The following is a 20,364-nucleotide window of genomic DNA, read 5'->3' as shown; positions in this document are numbered from 1 at the left end:
ATATGTACTGAAAGTATGTTTCTGCAGAACATTTAGATAATGGAAAAAATGCTCACAGTGTGATGGTAACTAAGAGGCATACAGGATACAGCAGCAGCATATACACCGTGACTCTACACCGAGAAAAAAGTGCGCAGGAATTAACTGACATTGTAATAGTGATTCATGCTAGCGTGATGAAATTAACAGGCAGGACTGTCATTTTCCTCTTTAGGTTGTCTTTATTTTCCAAATGCATTATTTCAATACCGGGAGGAAGAACCCCAAAGTGGTCCTCTTCAACCAACAGGTACTGCTTCTTGGGAGGTCCACTGGCATCCTGTTGCTAGCGTCTCAATGTATGTGGGCTTCTGTGGAGCAGGTGGGGGTGGGCAACCAGGCTGCACTTCCTGGTCTTTGCTTAGTCCCATGCATGTAAGAAAGGGTCTCTCAAGGGAGGGGATGAAGGAATAGGGCAAGCGCAGAAATTTGACTCTCGTTCTGAGGGAAGGGTGATTATAAAGGCAATGCAGAAATCCCATGTAGAAAGCCCTAAGCACTTTTGTTTAGTGTCATATATTACAAAGGGGGGCAAGAAGAGGATTATCATTTAAAAATGATAGTGGGTCAAAGTTAACAATTTTCCTTCCGTCAGTTTGTTTGCCTCTCTTTTAATTAACAATTTTTCTTAATTTCAAATTTTCTTTACGAGTTTGAAGGTATATATTCTACCTCTGTGTTTTTTTTTTAAGATTTATTTATTTAATTGAGGCGGGGGAGGGGCAGAGGGGAAGAGAGAGAGAGAGAATCTCAAGCAGACTCTGTGCTGAGCCTGGAGCTGAATGTGGGGCTAGATCTCATGACCCTGAGATCATGACCTGAGGTAAAATCAAGAGTTGGACACTTAACTGACTGAGCCACCTAAGCACCCGACTACTTCTGTTTTTAATAACGACCCTTAAAATTTTCACATAGATACAATTTCAAGTCTAAAGTAAATCAACATCTCCGCCCTTTTGAACAATTTAGAGTCCACAGACAGATTTAACTCCATATAGTGGTACAATATTTTAGTTTTGTCCTGTTTTTCACTTCTTGTATTTGTAATTCTTATTTTTCAGCTCATTTGCTCATGTACCTGTTAATATCTTCGCTAACTATTCCTTCTTGCTCATGAGTATTTCTTTTTTCTTTATGTACATCTTTCAGTCCTTCTTTAGGGAAGGTCATGTCTTGATTTTGCCCTTGATCATGAATAATACTTTAGCTGGGCATGTACTTTAGAAGTGACATTTTCCTTAAAGACTTTGAAAATTTTATACCTCTACCTTTGGGTTACATCGTTGATGCTGAGAAGTTTGTTGTTGGTATAACTGTCTTCTTTTTATCAGCAATCTTTTCCCTCAGGTGCCCTTCAAATTCTTCTCCTTGTCTTCCATGTTCTGGACTTTCATTATGGTTTCATTACATTTCTTTGTGTGGATTTGTAAATTATCTATGCTTGATTCACTGTGATTCTGGAGTCTGATGCTTCCTGCTCTTTCAGCAATTGTAAAAATTCTCAGCCACTTTCTCTTAAAATATTGCTTCTCTCTCTTTTCTTTTGGAACTCCGATTGAATATATTTTAATCCTGATTCTCTCTTCCGTGTCATTTTGTTTCTCTTTCACACTTTCCAGTTTTGTGCTTTCAATAGTTTCTTCAGTTCTTGCTTTCAAATGACCATTTCCTCCCTTCAGCTGTGCTTAATCTGCTACTTTTTAATAACGACCCTATTTCATTTTTTAAAGATTTTATTTATTTATTTGACAGAGATCACAAGTAGGCAGAGAAGCAGGCAGAGAGAGAGGAAGGAAAGCAGTCTCCCCGCTGAACAGAGAGCCCAACGTGGGGCTTGATCCCAGGACCCTGGGATCATGACCTGAGCCAAAGGCAGAGGCTTTAACCCACTGAGCCACCCAGGCACCGCCTTAATCTGCTATTTTAAAAAAAGTTTATTTATTTATTTAAGTAGTCTCTACATACCCAGCATGGGGTTCAAACACATGATGGAGATCAAGACTCATGTGCTCTTCTCACCAAGCCAGTCAGGCGTCCCTTTAATATGCTATTTTAACAGTTACAAATTTTCACATTTCAGTGAGCATATTTTTCATTTTTAGAAGTTTGAGTTTTCATATCTGACTGTTTTTGATAGAATGGTGTTAAGGTTTTCAGTTCCATTTTTATTTCTTTATTTTTATTTTTATTTTTTTAAGATTATTTGTTTATTTATTTGACAGACAAGAGATCACAAGTAGGCAGAGTGGCAGGCAGAGAGGGAGGAGGAAGCAGGCTCTCCACTGAGCAGAGAGCTGGATGTGGGGCTCGATCCCAGGACCCTGGGATCATGACCTGAGCCGAAGGCAGAGGCTTTAACCCACTGAGCCACCCAGTGCCCCTATTTCTTTATTTTTAAAAAGATTTTGTTTTTCAGAGATGTAGAGAGGAATGGCAGGGAGAGGGAGAAGGAGGCTTCCCACTGAGCAAGAAGCCCAATGTGGGACTTGATCCCAGGACCCTGGAATCATGATCTGAACCAACAGCACATGCTTAACTGACTGAGCCACCCAGACATCCCTTTTATTTCTTTATACACACTTTTTAAAAAGTTAACGGTATCTAATCCCTCAGTTTACTGAAATTTGGGGTACTAATTCTGCTGTTTCTTGCTCAAGGTGGTTTGATTCTTCTATATTTTCTCATTTTGGTTTAGGGGCTCAAGTTGTGCAGGCATTTATTTATGGGAATGCTGCAAGACCTTGGTTGAGGGTGCATCCTTCCAGGGAAAATCTGCCATTACTCTTGCCAGGTTGGTATGTAACAAATTTTGGATGAGTTTATGTACATTTCTTCCCATGGGCTTTCCCTGATAATACAGGGAATTAAGTTAAAATTTTAATGAAAACCCCAAATGTATAGGAAGGCCAGCCTGCCCTTGTGAATCCTTAGGGGAGACTTCTTTCCTTCTCCTGGGACTTGGGTTGGGGCATTTTGTTTCTCTTTGCTGGTGGGCAGCTATTTTCCTGGTCTATCTTTTCACTGATGGTACAGCCTTCACTCTTCACTACTCATGAACTCAAGGCCTTTCTCCTGTTCTCATCTGGCCAGTTAAATCTAAGCCTTGGAAATCCTGGCTTGGTAAACGCTGTCAGGGCACCATCAGTGTATCTGTCAGCTTAACTCTCCTGAGTTTGGTTCTCCTTGGTTTTTCAGTCTCCAGGGATTTTCTTCCTTCTTACGAGCTTTGCTATGACTTTAAAAAGATGTTTGTTTTATTTTACCCAGTATAATTAGAAAGTTTTGTTTTTGGAGGTAGTTTAGGAAATCTAGTTTACCCACTGTCAGATGTGGAAGGTCAGGGGCAACTTTTAAAGTTGTAGAAGAAACTGAAAAGAAAAATGTAGAAAGATTTTTCTTATCTTCTAGGTAAAGAAGCACCATTATACATAATAAATAGACATGAATACAAATTAAAAAAACCCAGAACTACATTATAGAGAATACCTACGTATAGTGCTCTGGATCTTATCTTGTTTCTTGTCTGTCCACTCACTACATTTTAAAGACCTATCAGTTTTGTATCATCTAGCTCCTATGACAGCATAGTATTCCACAGTATTACTGCCCCTCCTGCCATTTCATCTACCCACGTTGGAGTAAGCAGCATAATCAATGGTCACATGGTGATCAATGCCTCATATATAATCCCTCATAAACTTGCATGAGGATATTTTAGGTAGCTTCTCCCAGCTTCACTGCGAGCTCAGAGTACAGTATAATTACTCTTATCAAATACTGCTGGATTACCTTCCAATAGGTTGCACCAGTCTATACTTCCACCAGGAGTTCCCAAGGGTTCTTAAACATTCATAGTCTCTCCAACACTTGGCATTACCAGTCTTTCTCATTTTTGCCAGTTTCCTTGTGGTTTTGAGTTGTACTTCTGTCATAACTCTGGTTATATGCTGGTTTTATGCTTGTCTGAATTTCCTTATTTATAAATTGCCTATCATGATCTTTTAGCCACATCTCTACTGGACTCCTTTTTCTTGTGGCTTTGCTATTAGTCTCTTGTTCATAATAAACATCTCTAATAATTTCTAATCTGTCATCTGTCAACTTTTTCCACGTACTTTGTTAAAAAGTACTTAGATGTAATGTGATCAAATCAATATCATTTGTACTCTCCCCACTCTGTCTCAAAAATATTCCGTCATCCTCCCTTAAAAATGTCTAGCTTTTCGGCGAACCATGAGAGACTATGGACTCTGAGAAACAACCTGGGGGTTTTGAAGGTGTGGGAGTGGGAGGTTGGGGGAACCAGGTGGTGGGTAATAGGGAGGGCACGTGTGGCATGGAGCACTGGGTGTTGTCCAAAAACAATGAATACTGTTACGTTGAAAAATAAATAAATAAATAAATCACTGAAACAAACAAACAAAAATGTCTAGCTTTTCTTTCCACATTTTTCTTTCCACATTTAAGTCTTTAACCCACCCAAAGTCGACCTTTGTACTGTTAGGTGGGAGTGAAGAACTGTTACTCCAAATAGTCCCTTGGTTTTCTAACATCATCAAAGGGCATATGTCTCCCCCATTGATTTCTGAAGCCTGTTGGATACATATTAAATTTCTATAAGTACAAGAATCTGGCTGACCTCTATTTTTTTCCCCACTAGTCTATGTATCTATTCTTGGATGTTTCAAACTGTTTTTATTGCTGCTACTTTGTAGATGTTTAAAATCTGGTTTGGCAAGTTCTCCCCCTTTGTTCTTCAGTTTCAAACTTGGGCTAGTGATTTGTAGCATTTTATTCTTCCATAAAATGTTTAAATCTTTAAAAAAATCATTATGTAACACATGAAAGCACACTGTAGCACATTAAGAGCGTATACTATAACAACCATCCAAATTCAGATGGAACATTGTAGGTATCCCAGAAGCCTTTCTGTGGACTTTTTTTTTTTTTTTTTTGAAATTGAGGTGAACTTAATGTAATGTATAACAAACCATTTTAAACAACTCAGTAGCCCCCAGTGAATTCCCAAGCTTTTGCAATCACACTTCTCTCTTGTTTCAAAACTTTTCATCACCTTGGAAGAACACCTATGTCCATTAAGCTGTCCCAACCCCTGGCAAGCACTAATTGGATTTCTGTCTCTGTGGGTTTGCCTACTCTGGATATTTTGTATAAAAGGAATCATACATTAGATGATTATTTGTATCTCGCTCCTTCCATTTCGGATAATGTTTTTGAGATCCATCTAAGTTATAACATGTGTTAGTACATCATTTCTTTTTATGGCTGAATAATATTCCAGTGAATCAATGCACATTCTGTTCACTTATTCATGAGTGAACATCTGGGTTGTTTCCACCTTGTGGTAATTATAAATAATGCTCGCCATGTGACTTATTCTTTTCATCTCAACCCCTTCCCTTACTCCAGAAATGATCACTTTCATGACTTTCTTTCTTTTCTTTTATAATTTGTTTGCCACTTACTGTGTATTCCTAAATGACATAAGTTAGCACCGCCTGTGGTAAACTTTATAAAAATGTATTCATGCAGTGCCTAGGTATCTGTGTCTAGCTTCTTTTATTTGGCATCAAGCTTGAAGATCATCCAATTTATTGTGTGTATCTGTACTTCTTTTTTATTTATTTATTGCCTTTGCACCATATGAATATTTCATAATATATTTAATGATCTACCATTGACAGTGAGCCAAATAATTTTTAGAATAAGTTTTGGGTCCTTAAAAAGTCAACTGAAAAACTGATTGGTTGTATTAATTTATGGACACAGTTGGGGAGAACTGACATATTTCATATCCAAAAAGCTTTTTTTAAGATAATGATAGTGAAGAAGAAAAAAATGAAAATAGTTGATATGTTTTAGAAAGGGCTGTGAAATTCCTTTTTAAAAAATATTTATTTATTTATTTGAGACAGAGGGAGAGAAAGAGAAAGAGAGAGAGAGAGAGAGTGCTTGAGAAAGGAGAAGGTCAGAGGGAGAAGCAGACTCCCCATGGAGCTGGGAACCTGATGTAGGACTCAGTCCCAGGACTCTGGGATCATGACCTGAAGGCAGTCAACCAACTGAGCCATTCAGGTACCCTGAAATTCCTTTTAAACAGAATTTCTTTCTTTCTTTCTTTCTTTTTTTTTTTTAAAGATTTTATTTATTTATCTGACAGACAGATCACAAGTAGGCAGAGAGGCAGGCAGAGAGAGAGGAAGGGAAGCAAGCTCCCCTCTGAGTAGAGAGCCCGATGTGGGGCTTGATCTCAGGACCTGAGATCATGACCTGAGCCGAAGGCAGAAGCTTAACCCACTGAGCCACTCAGGCGCCCCTAAACAGAATTTCTTATCAAGTTCTTTAGGCAATAAATAAGGACTGGAAGGGACCCCTGATCACTGAGTGCAGACAGACCAACTGTTGCCGGTGGTTGTAGAGACTGGGAAAGCCTGGAAGGCACTGAGGACCACAGCCTCCAATGCAGCCACTTCAACTGTACCATGCCTAGTTACCTGATCAGTGCACCAGTAGTATAAGGAGAAGGTGGAGACACCAAAGATGATTCCAGGCCATGGGAGGTCTCCAGTGATGGGATCTTGGAAGATTCGGAAAAAATCCAGGCGAGGACTAAAACATTCCCCCTCGGCAGTCCAATTTCCTTTATGGATTAGGTCTGGCTTACTGTCTGGGTATTTATACCATAGCTCCTGGTATCCTCCCACTTCCTGAAAAGGTTGAAACACCATAAAATTTATCAGTACCCGAAACTATACAGTAACACATGTTTGAAGACCCAAGATCGCAAAGTGAGTCCCAGTTTCATGGACTGTACATAGTATAAAAAGCACAATGGATTGAAAAATAGTCAAGACTAAATGTGCCTAAGAAAAACATCACCTCTTCCAAGGAGAAACGAGTAGAGTAGATAATCATGGTTGTGTGCCCACACCCCACCTCCTACTTCTGGTAGCAGAACCCCTCTTCCCAGTTGCATTCCATCCTTTGTGGCTTAGGTGGGCCTCATCAAACTGTCCACATGCCCCGGGGCCTGCCCAATACTCTCTATCCCATGGGCAACAACTGATGTGTCAGGAATGGATATGAGACCCAAACTGGGCTAACTGGAATCTGTCGCAGGAATCTTCTGCTTAAGGAACCAAAAGTTCCTGCTTCCATCCTTTGCAGTTCTAAGCTAGTTTAACAGTTTGAAGCTCTCTTGTCGACCTGGTTCATTCAGAACCCTGGATCTAGCCATCATGGAAGGTCGTGTGCCCCTGGAATTTTTACTTACTTGAGTTAAGAAGGTACTTATTTGCTTATCTTCAGTTTTGAACTAAAGTTCTATCACAAGCTCTCTTAAGAATCTTGATCAAAACAAATTAATATTAACTTTCCTGCAATGCCAACAAAATATTTATCAAATGTCAAACTTGAAAATTTCTAAGTGTTATACAATCTTAACAGTAAAGAAAAAAAAGTTTTTTAAAGATTTACTTGTTTTAGAGAAAGTGGGGTGGGGAGTCAGAAGGGACAAGAGAATCCTTAAGCAGACTCCCTGCTGAGTGCTGGAGCCTGCCACAGGGCTAGATCTCATGACCCTGAGATCATAACCTAAGCTGAAATCAAGAGTTGACTGCTCAACCAACTGAGCACCCTTTGCACCCCTAAAGAAAAATATTTTTTAAAAGGCACAAAACACCCTTAATTCCACTTACTGAACAATAACAAAAAACCCCAACCATTTTATTTTGGCATATTAAGCCATGTTCCTTTGATATAGACTTGAGTTTTGAAATGTGCTCAGAATCATTTGGAGTCAAAACTAGTCAATGAAAGAATACTGACTGACTATAAAATCAATAAAACACCTCATGACACATTTACAAATGAATTCCATGTGTATTAAAAAAAGGTGAAATAAAAAAGTACAAAGTAATTAGATAAAAACAGAATATCTTTATGATCTTGAGTTAGGGAGTGTATTCTTAGACAAGATACAAAAAAGAAAAGGAAGGTTGATAAATCTGATCTCAAAATTTAAAATTTATATGACTGAAATCACGTTAAAATTTTGTTAGGCTAAAAGAAGAAATTTGTGTCATGTATAAAGAACTATACACTGACAGCCAAGGGAAACTGTTCAGAAAAAATATGGTATTGAATATGAATTGGTAATTCACAAAAGAGGAACTACAAATGGTCACTAAATATATGAAATGATGTTCAACCTCATCAGTATCTGGGAACTTTCAAGTAAAACAAGAATTGATATACTTCTTCTTCTTCACTTATTTGGCAGATTTTTAAAAAGTCTTGAAACATCGATCATTGGCTGAAAAGTTAGGGAACACATATTCTCACATATATTGCTGAGAATATGAGTTAATACAGCCACTTTGGAGAGGAATTTGGGATATGCCTCAATAATCTGGGTTTATTCCAGGAATGCAAGATTGAGTTAACATTCAAAACAATTCACTGTGTTAACAGAATAAAGGAGAAAAATAATATAATCTTTTCAGTAGAAATGGAAAAAACACTTTCTACAATTCAAAACCTGTTCATGATAAAAAATTGTAGCAAACTAGGAATAGAAGAGAATTTTTTAGTCTTGCAAAGAGTATCTATAAAACACTGACAGCAAATAATTTATTTAATGGTAAAATATCCAAAGCTTTCCCTCTAAGTTGGAAGTAAGACAAGGATGCCTGTTGTCTCTTCTACTACTCTGTCTTCTATTCAACACTACCCTAATGGCCCTGGCCAATATAATAAGGCAAGGAAAAGAAACAAAAGCTAAGTTTGGAAAGCAAGGAAACAAAAAGATAACTTCTTGATCTGGATGCTGGTTACCAGAGTGTGTTCACTTTGCGATATTTCATCTAGCTATATATTTTGCCTAGTGTATTTCTCAATAAAGTTTATTAAAAATACAGAACCAAAAAGATGTAGTAGATCTCTATTCACAGACATAGAAATTTGCCCTAGATATAGTACCAGTGGTGGAAAACAGGCTGCAAAATTTTGTTTTGATTCTACCTATCTATCCATCTCATAGATTAAAAAATGATTGTATATATGAAGAATATCTCTGGAAGGATATGCACAAAACTGTAATACTGGTTGCCTCTGGGGAGATGAACTGAGGAACAGAGGGCAATGTGTATTTCACCATGTACATTTTTATTTGTTTACCTGTGTGAGTTTGTTAAAATGTCTATCCTGCCCCAAGCAATGTACACTTTCAATGCCATCACTAATAAAATACCATTGGCATTTTTCAAAGAGCTAGAACAAAGGATCCTAAAATTTGTACGGAAACAGAAAAAACCCCAAATCATCAAGGGAATGATGAAAAAGAAAAACAAAGCTGGGAGCATCATGTTGCCTGATTTGAAGCTATATTACAAAGCTGTGATCACCAAGACAGCATGGTATTGGCATAAAAACAGACACATAGATCAATGGAACAGAATAGAGACTCCAGAAATGGACCCTCAACTCTATGGTCAAATAATTTTTGATAAATCAGGAAAATAATATCCAATGGAGAAAAGACAGTCTCTTCAATAAGTGGTACTGGGGAAATTGGGCAGCTACATATAGAAGAATGAAACTGGACAATTCCTTTACATTCTACACAAAGATAAACTCCAAATGGATGAAAGACCTCAATGTGAGACAGGAGTCCATCAAAATCCTAGAGAAGAACATAGGCAGTAACCTCTTAGACATCAGTCACAGTAACTTCTTTCAAGACACGCCTCCAAAGGCAAATAAAAAAAAAGCAAAAATGAACTTTTGGGACCTCATCAAGATAAAGAGTTTCTGCAGAGCAAAGGAAACAGTAAACAAAACTAAGGGGCAGCCCATGGAATGGGAGAAGATATTTGCAAATGACATTACAGATGAAGGGCCGATATCTAAGATCTATAAAGAACTTCTCAAATGCAACTCTCTCTCTCTCTCTATCTCTCTCTCTCTCTCTCTCTCTCTCACACACACACACACAATTAAATTAAATTAAAAAAAAATCTGGATAGCTGTTACTGCTCCCCCCCCCAAAAGATCCAGTCAAAAAATGAGCAGAAAACATGAACAGACACTTCTCCAAAGAAGACATACAGATGGGTAACAGACGCACGAAAAATGCTCAACATCACTAGCCATCAGAGAAATTCAAATCAAAACCACAATGAGCTACAACCTCCCACCAGTTAGAATGGCAAAAATGAACAAAACAGGAAACAACAAATGTTGGCGAGGATGTGGAGAAAGGGGAACCCTCTTACACTGTTGGTGGGAATGCAAGCTGGTACAACCACTCTGGAAAACAGTATGGAGGTTCCTCAAGATGTGAAGAATAGAGGTACCCTATGACCTAGCAATTGCACTACTAGGTATTTATCCCAAGGATACAGATGTAGTGAAAAGAAGGGGCACATGTACTCCAATGTTCATAGCAGCAATGTTCACAATAACTAAACTGTGGAAGGAGCCAAGAGCCAAGATGCCCTTCAACAGATCAATGGATACAGAAGATGTGGTACATATATACAACGGAATATTATTCAGCCATCAGAAAAGATGAATACCCACCATTTGTACTGACATGGATCAAACTGGAGAGGATTATGCTAAGTGAAGTAGGTCAAGCAGAGAAAGACAATTATCATATGGTTTCATTCATATGTAGAACATAAGCAATAGTTTGGAGGACCATAAGGAGGGAAATTTGAAGGCGGAGAAATCAGAGAGGGAGACGAACCATGAGAGCCTATGGACCCCAGGAAACAAACCGAGAGTTTCAGAAGGGAGGGGAGTGAAGGGAGGGGGTAACAGGTGATGGATATTAAGGAGGGCACATGATGGGATGTGCATTGGGTGTTATACGTAACTAATGAATCATTAAACACTACATCAAAAACTAATGATATACTAAACAGTGGCTAACTGAACATAATAAAAAATAAAAAATTATAATTGTATATACATGAGGTCTCATGGTGACTAGTTAGAACAACACTCATTTGGATGTATAAATTCTTCCATATTTTAAAAAGGAAACAATTATTCCAATACTTCAAAATAGTTTACTTACCAGAAGAGCTAATATGAATGCCCCAATTAAAAAAATCCCATTACATGTCTCAGAAAATGTCAGTCTGCTGACAGTCGGGCTGCTATAACAAAATACCATAGATTGAGTGATTTATATACTATATATTTGCTTCCCACCATTCCAGAGTCTAGGAAGTCTGAGATCAAGTGCTGATTGGGTGTCTAGTGAGAATCTCCTTCTTGGCTCACAGATGGCCATCTTCTTAATATGCCCTCAAATGGTAGAAAAGTGAGGGGATTCTCTAGGGTTTCTTTTATAAGAATATTAATGCTATTCATGAGTGCTCTGCCCTCAAGACTGAATCACTTCTCAAATATACCACCTCCCATAAAAATTGGGAGTTAGGATTTCAACATATGAATTTTTGTTGGGGGGAGACAAATATTCAGTCTCTAACAGTGAAGAATATATAGTTATTTAGAGATATAATTGCTAACATTAAATGAAATATTCCACATGCTCTTAAAGTTTAACTGGATGTCATTTTCAACTATTGGGGCAAACTTGGCTGGTATTAAAAATGTTGATATTTAATACTCATACACAATTAAATACAATGGCTTAGTGTGTTTTATAGTTTAGACAGTTTTGTCACTCAAATTAGTTTTTGCTTCCCAGCTCATTAAAAAATTCCTTGGTCATGCCTGACATGTATTTTGTGTTCCAGCAATAAGGCACTTAGTACCCTTAATGACACACTAATGCTTACTAAATGGTAAGACTGAGGATTATGTGGCTCTGATTCTATCATTTCTGATTCAGTGAGGCTCAACAATACGCTCTATGGAGCCATAGTCCTTCAACCATATTCACATATCATTTCAAAAATTTTTCAATACCCAAGCCAAGAGTTTTCCCTTCTAGATTTATGTAAGACCAATCTCTGACCCATGGAGCAGTGTATAACACCAACCTCACTAAGGTCATTATCTCAGCCTAGTGGAAGGAAACTTCCATATTAAGGTAAGTGTACCTGCCATTATAGATACTATATTATATTAGATCACCTGTTGAGCTTTGGTGCTTAGAGACCAGCTATGAGTTCTGCTCTTGGTGTGTCTCATGAGCAAGTTACTTAACTGAGTAACTCCTTTTCCTCATTTGTAAAATGGGGATAACAACAGCAGTTATGCATCATGGTGGCTGTGGTGATTAAAGGAGGCAATACCTAGTAGTACCTGATACTTGATTTGTATTAGCCATCATTTTCATTCTTACTACGTAATAAACACCTATCATGTGCCTCAGACTGCACATTATGTGCAGGACACGATGGTTTTGGTTCTTAAGAAGTTTTAGAGCTGGGAGGTATGATTTCTTACGTGACACAATCAATGAAGAATCAGGATATGTATCACAGGATATTAAGTGGTATGTGGTAGTGATGTGAGTCCACAGGAAAAAAGACATGTGGATGGAATAATCATAGAATCACAGCTTCTGGGGGGAGGTGGGTGGATCTTCTGTTGACATTGATGGGTGGATTTAACCACATGGATAAAATAGTGAGGGGGTTCTACCTAGAGGGGAAGAGCATGGACAGAGGCATAGAGGTGGGGGTGAGCGTGTTGGCTCACTTGACACTGTCCCAAAGCACTAGAGTTTGTCATTGCCACTCCTGTTTCTTGACTCTTTGACTTTTCGGGCTTCTGAAGTGAGCAGAAGTTCCTGCCCACTTCCTGCCCCCAACTTCTTGGGTGATCTGAGACAATGCTCTTGGGTTCTGAGGGCTTCAGTCTCCTTGTCTGTGAGGTGAAGGTGCTGAGGTGGCCCTAGGTGACAACCAGATTCAAAGATTCCATTTATGGTGCCCAGTTTTCCAAGATTAATTTACCAAAGCCCATTAATATGATTGATTCCAGGACCATAACAACAGCATGTAAGTATCAGTAAGCCACAGCTGCAAAACCACCTGAATAGGTAGAAGAAAGAGAAACAAAATCCACATTTGAGATTCTCTGCTGAAAGTCATTTCTGTGTCTCTATTCTACAGTGTTGCTTCCTCCCAGATTGCTCCATTCATACCTTCTGTACCTTTAAGTCAGTAGGTCTTATAATACAATCTTTAGTCTTTGTACATCCTGTTTTCTCTCTTTAATACCTCTCACGATCTTTTGCTGGATTCTTATCTTGCCCTTCTATGTCCCAATTTCCCTTTACATTCCCCTTTTTGGATGAATGAAAAGCTGGTAGTTTTCCTAAGGAAAAAAAGTACATCTTTAATCACAAAATCTCAGTTTGGAAGCAATAGTTAGCAGCATCCCTGGCTTCTACCTGCTAGAAACCAATAGAAACCACCCCCTTCCCAGTTGTGAAAACTGAAAATGTCTCCAGACATTACCAAATGTCTCCTGGGAAGAAGCCCCCAACTTCTATTCCCTTGTGCATTGACAGCCATTGACTGAGTACATTCCATTCCCAGCCTGTTTCTCCCCACTGAGATAGTGGTGGACTGCCAGGGATACTCACCAGCATCTAAGATTTGCGTTGTGGCTGGAAAAAACAAGTGATGAGATCTCCCACTCTCAAAACCTAGGGGGATACTCTGGGACAGAACCGCCTACATAAAAGATCCCATCTGATGGCCTGACCAGGTTACCAGGTGACCGGGATGCCTATAGCTGCTGCATCTCCCTCATTCCCTCTCTGTTTCTACTCCATTACCTGGCAGTCTGAAGTGTCAGGCCGTGATCCACCACAAACATGATCACTGCCATCCTCGCCAGTGCCCTTGGAAAGCTCCCACAGGCCTGATCTGATTTCTAGAGGTAGGATTCCAATTAGGCACCCCACCACAATTATTTTCACTGTTCCACCCAACCCCCCAGGCCTAGCAATGTGATCTATAGATTCAGCAAAAATGCAAAAGCTGGAGACTCCCTGCTTCAATGCCTACTACCACTCCACTATAAGAAGAGAGCTTTTGTGTCAATATAAATATGTGCATGGTTATAGTAACCTCATCTGTGATGGTATAAATGCCAGTAACTGTCAGCAAGACTATGGTGGCCAGGTAGACATCTAACCCCCAAACCAGTCTCATGAACATGGCACCAGTACAGATCTCTACCTGAATAAGTACCCAGGCAACAAGATGCATTTTCATTTCCAGCTCATTCAACAGCAGTATCATAAAGACCCTAGAAGTCATCTGTGGGAAGTGGTCTATGGTTAGCACATCTACTTTATTGCTAATGGATAGAGACTAAATCTACCCAAGTTCTGTTGGGCGGAAAGACTTGTGCCCCATGAGTTCAGCAAGGTCAGCACCTTTAGGGCTTGGGTTAATCCAGTTAATTCAGTTCAGACAAAACTAAGCCTCTTCCTCCCTGGGGCCTTGCAGCAGGGAGTGTATGCAGAGAGAGCCGTTCCTACAGTTCTGCCATTGGGAAAAGGCAAAGGGGTCAGCTCATCCATCAGGACCTGGCAAGCTTTTTCTCTAAAAGACCAGATAGTAAATACTGTAGGCTCTGCAGGCCACATACTTGTCTCTGTTTTTCATAACCATTTAAAACTGTAAAAAAAAAAAAAACATTCTTAGATCAAACAAAGGAGAAGATGAGGCTGATTGGCCTGCAGGCCAGATTTGTTGATCCTTGGCTTAGCTGGCACTGATTTTAAAGCATGTGCACATCATTTAACTGGCTATTCTCTTACTTTGTTATTGTGGTCTCCGAAGTAGCGATACCCAATATCCATTTATTCTTCAAATGTTTGCTAAGTGCCAATTTTGTAGATACTCAACAGGGTTTAGAAGACACAAGAGTTACTAAGACTTGGCTGCTGTCCTCGGGGACCTTATATTTAGTGACAGATACTAAACAGGCAATTCTATGCAGTGTGGTAAGTGACACTCATTTGGTTGTTAAAACAAAAACAAAAACAAAACAAAAACCCCAAAACATGAATCGAATGTCTTAAGTGCTAATCATTTTCTCAGCATAGTGGGCAATGTAGTGAAGAAACCATGCAAGGGCCTGGACCTACAGAAGCTTGCACTGAAGTGGAGGAGACAGATAATGATCAAGGAAACAACTCACTTTCATATGGTAACAAATACTGCAGAGAAAATAAAAACCCCAGTAATGGAGTAGAGATTGGCTGCACACACCCATGGAAGGCCTCGCCAAGGAGGTGATATTTGAAAAATCTGGGGGAAGAACATTCCAGACACAATATAGGGCAAGTGTTGAAGGCTTCAAGTGGGAATAAGCTTGCTGGGTTTGAGAAACAATAAGGCAGGCAGTGTGGCCAGAGCCTGATGACAACAAGGGAGGAGAGCAGGAGACAAGGCTGAGAGGCAGGGACAAGAACAGGACATCCTTACAGATCATAACAAGAGGCTTAGGGTTTCTTGTAGGGGTGGTAGAAAACTCTTGAATTGTTTTAAGCAGAGGAATGACATCACCTAATGACATAACACAGGTAAGCCCAATGTTCTCTGGAAATACAAAGGAGGGACATATAACTTAGGCTTGGGGCACAAAGAAGATGCCTCTGACTTTATTTTTTGTAAGTATTATTCAGTTATTTTTTTCTCTCCTCTCACGTAGACAGCAGAGGCCATAAGTAACTTGTGGGGTCCCAGAGTGAACTGCTGAGATCAATCAAGCACTCTCCTGTCTCCTGCCTACTGAATTTTTGTTTACTTTTGTTTTCTTTCTTGGGCTGACTTTTACACACCTCACCGAGCTCTTATTAAAGATATAGAGGAATAAGTACAGAATATCAAGGAGGAGCTGGATCCGAAAGCCACCAAACCTCTTCCTCAAATATTCTGGCATTGTTGTCACCTGTATAAGCAAAAAAGAAGTCATCACCAGACAGAGTGCCAGAAGACAGACCCACAGGGATGAGTCTTGCCACAATATGCTGATTATCACCGAGACACAGCTGATGGTAGGAAAGGCCCAGGAATATAAGATATAGCAGGGTCACTCACTCTGGGTTTGTTAGGATGGGGGAAATAAGAAAGGAGAGGAAATAGTACTGTCTTCAAGAACACAGCTTTCTGTGTAATCTGAATGCAGAAGGAAATCCTGCTAACTGAACAGGTCTAATGATGACAAATCACCTTCATGAAACACTCCACAGAGCAAAATCAAATGACTTATCACATACTACAAATACAACAAGTGCTCAGGAGAGACAGAACTTGACTCAACAGCTCTTGAACCTAGTCCTCTGTACTCATGCTCTCATGCATGTGCTGGCTGTCCCCAACAATCCTGTTCATTTTGACTTCCATTGTCTCCAACTGTGGGCACCCCATGGCAGGGAGTGTGCCTCTTTGTTCATTAGATTCCTGGACCAAGGCACAGTGCCTGGCTCATGGTAGGTGAATAAATAATAATTAAATATAAACTGTCCCACCTGCCTTGAGAATCCTCATGTGCACCTGCCCACATGTGTCTATTTTAAGTTCTACCTCAAAATCCATCTGCTTTATGAAAACTTACCTGTGGGCTTCACAGGGACCATGTATCCTCTCCTAAACACCTATGACTTTAATATTTTCACCTTCTGTTTGGTTCTTTTACATATATATAATTTATATATATAAATTTATATAATTTATAAATTATATAAATTATTATATATAATAAATTATATAAAAATTATAAATAAATTTATATAAATAAATTATATGAAATTTATATATAATATATACATATATATATAAAACTTATTTAATTAATTAATTTATTTGACAGAGAGAGATCACAAGTAGGCAGAGAGGCAAGCAGAGGGGAAGGGGGGGCAGGAAGCAGGCCTCCTGCTGAGCAGAGAGATCTATGTGGGGCTCGATACAGGACCTGGGATCATGACCTTAGCTGAAGGCAGAGGCTTAACCCACTGAGCCACCCAGGCGCCCCACCTTCTATTGGGTTCTTAATCATATACTGTCATATATGGCTCTTTCTTGGTGATGTTCTATTTTACACCTGCTGATTGAATTCATTTGCTAGGGCTGCTATCCCAGAGTGCAACAGACCGAGGGGCTTAAGCAATAGAAATGTTATAGTCTCGGGCACCTGGGTGGCTCAAGGGTTAAAACATCTGCCTGCTTCCCTTCCTCTCTCTGCCTGCCTCTCTGTCTACTTGTAATCTCTGTCTGTCAAATAAATAAATAAAATCTTAAAAAAAAAAGAAATATTACAGTCTCATAGTTCTGGATGTTGGAAGTTCTGGCGGCTGTCAGCAGGCTTGTTTTCTGCTGGGGCCCATGAAGGAAGGGTCCGTTCTTGGCCTCTGTCCTTGGCTTGTTGATGGTTGTTATCTTGTGTCTTCCTACCGTCTTACCTCTGTATATGTCTCTGTCCAAATTTTCTCTTCTTATAAGGTCCTACTGGATTAGGGCCCACGCTAATGACCTCATTTTTAACTTAGTTACTTCTTTTAAGACCTTATCCCAAAATACAGTCACAATCTGAGGTAGTTTCCCTGGGATTATGGCTTCATCATTGCAGATGCTAGGCTGTATGGCAAATAAGCTTTCCCACATTTTTGATGCCTCTCCACAAATATTTAAAAATGTTCACTGTTTTTTTAAACTTATTTTATTTAAATTCAATTAGTTAACTTATAGTGTATCTTTAGCTTCAGATGTGCTCAATAATTCATCAGCTGCATGTAACACGCAGTGCTTATTACATCATGTGCCCTCCTTAATGCCCATTACCCAATTATCCCCATCCTTCCTCCACTCCCTTCCAATAGCCTTCAATTTGTTTCCTATAGTTAAGAGTCTCTCATGTTTGTCTCCCTCTTTGATTTCATCTTATTTTTCCCTCCCTTCCCCTATGATCCTTTGTTTTGTTCCTTTAATTCCACGTTTGAATGAAACCATCTTTCTCTGATTGATTTATTTCATTCAGCATAATACCCTCCTGTTCCATCCATGTTGATGTAAATGGTAAGATTCCATTCTTTCTGATGGCTGAGTAATATTCCATTGTGTATATATACCACATCTTCTTTTTCCATTCATCTGTTGATGGGCATCTGGGCTCTTTCCATGGTTTGGCTATTGAGGACACTGCTGTTATAAACACTGGGGCTCAGGTGCCCCTTCAGGTCACGTTTGTATCCTTTGGCTAAATACCTAGTAGTGTAATTGCTGGGTTGTAGGGTAGCTCTATTCAGTGAAATTCTCCCATTTTAAGCGTCAAGTTTGATGAATTTGGGAAAATACATAGGGTTATGTGATTACCACCATACTTGAAATATTAAGCATTCTTAACACCCCCCACAGAACCCCCTAGGATTTGCAATCAAGGCCTTCACCCCACCCTTGGTCTCAGACAACCAGTATCAGCTTTCCCCACAGATGTTTCCTAGAATTTTAAATAAATGAAATCATATACTATGTACTCTTTTTTAATGTCCTGATTCTTTCACTGGCCTAATGTTCTTGAGACTCAGCCACATGGTTGTAGGATGCCTTTTTAATGCTGCTTGATATATGAGGTTGTGTACTGCTCGTCCACTCTCCTACTGCAATTTAGATTATTTCAAGATTTGGCTAGTAGAAACATGACCATTATGAAGCTTCATGTACAAATTTATGTGTGAACATGTGTTTTCATTTCTCCAGAGTACATAAAGATCTAGATCTAAGGAAATACTTGGCTGGGTGGTCAGGATTAATTTGTGGGGAAACTGCCAAAGTGTCCTCCTTGATGTGGCCATGCCATTCTGCATTTCCTCAAGAAATGTGTGAGTCTCAGTTACCCCACACCTTTCCAACTCTTGCTAGTGTCAGTTGTTCTCCTCTTAGCCATTCTTTCTGGTACAGTGGCATCTTACATAATGCCTTCTTAATGATCAGTTGTAGTGAGGATTGTTTCATGTGATTACTTGCCATTTGTCTGTTTTCTTTGGTGAAACAGCTATTCAAAACTTTTTACTGAGTTTTAAGGTTTTTTAGAAAAACAAAATACACATTGTAGATATACGTCTTTTATTGTAAATATGTTCTAGAAATATTTTCCCCCAATCTCTAGCTTGACTTTTCACTTTCTTAAAGATATCTTTTGAAGAATTAAGGTTTAATATTTTATTTTGAAGTCCTACACATCAATTTCTTCCTCTGTGGTTCATGATTTTTGTCCTAGTTGAGAAATCTTACTCTACTTAGTCACCCTCTTTTTATTTTTGCACTAAGTTTTAAAAAAATAAGGTAAAATTGATATATAACATTATACTAGTTTTAGGTGTACAAATAATGATTTGATATTTACACACATTTCATCTACATTTTTGAAGAGTACTTTTACTGGATATGGAATTCTTGGTTGACAGATTTTTTTCTTCCTTTCAGCATTCGAATATGTCATTCAAATATTTCCTGTTTTCCATTATACCTGATATCCATTATATCTTTCATCTAGATCTCATCCATTGACTGTACCATTTCTCCCCTGCATGTAATGTGTTCTTTTTCTTTTACTTCTTTCAAAATTTCTTCTTTATCTTTGCTTTTAGCAGTTTGACTATGATGTAAACCTAAAGGTAGCTTTTTGTGTGTTTATTGGTGTTTGTTAAGATTTTTATAGCAGTAAATTATCATTTTCCACCAAAATTTGGGATATTTTCAGTTACTATTTCTTCAAAAAATTTTTTTCTTGCCTGGTTCTCTCTCCTTTTTGGAATATCAAGTAAATGCATGCTGGACTGTTTGATATATTATAGGTCCTGAGGTTTTCTTCCTTTTTCTTCAGATTTTTTCCTTTCTGTTCTTTGTCCTGGGTAATAATAATTCCTGTTATCCTCAAGTTTACTGATTCTCTTGTTTGCTATTTTATTTGTGCTGTTGAGCTCCCCTTGTGAATTTTTCACTTCAGCTACTGTGCTTTTCAACTCTAGAATTTCCATTTGGTTCTTTTCTATAGTTTCAGTTTCTCTGTTGAGAGGCCCTATTCGCTTATTCATTGGTATCACAATTTACTTCTTTGAACATATTTATAATTGTAGGTTTGAAGTCTTTTGTTTGTTAAATCAACATCTGGGCCTGGTCAGAGTCCGTTTCTATTTATTGCTTTTTCTCTTAGAGTCTGGGTCACATTTATAATTCCATTTCTTTATATGTCTAATAATTCTTGGTTTCAGGCTGGCCAAATCAATCATATGATACAGCATTCTAGAATCTGTTTTGTTCTGAGGATTGCTGTTTCTTACTTTTTAGGCAATTTACCTCC

General features: G+C 38.7%; 1 pseudogene; it reads right to left on the bottom strand.

Moving 5' to 3' along the window:
* Positions 1–15,948, bottom strand: part of LOC123953866 — a 44,207-nt pseudogene extending 28,259 nt beyond the window's left edge.
* Between the last annotated feature and the right edge of the window lie 4,416 nt (positions 15,949–20,364).

Source organism: Meles meles, chromosome 12, assembly GCF_922984935.1.
Source record: "Meles meles chromosome 12, mMelMel3.1 paternal haplotype, whole genome shotgun sequence".
Classification (NCBI taxonomy): domain Eukaryota; kingdom Metazoa; phylum Chordata; class Mammalia; order Carnivora; family Mustelidae; genus Meles; species Meles meles.
Note: the sequence above shows the minus strand (reverse complement) of the source record. Positions and strands in the feature narration are given on the sequence as shown.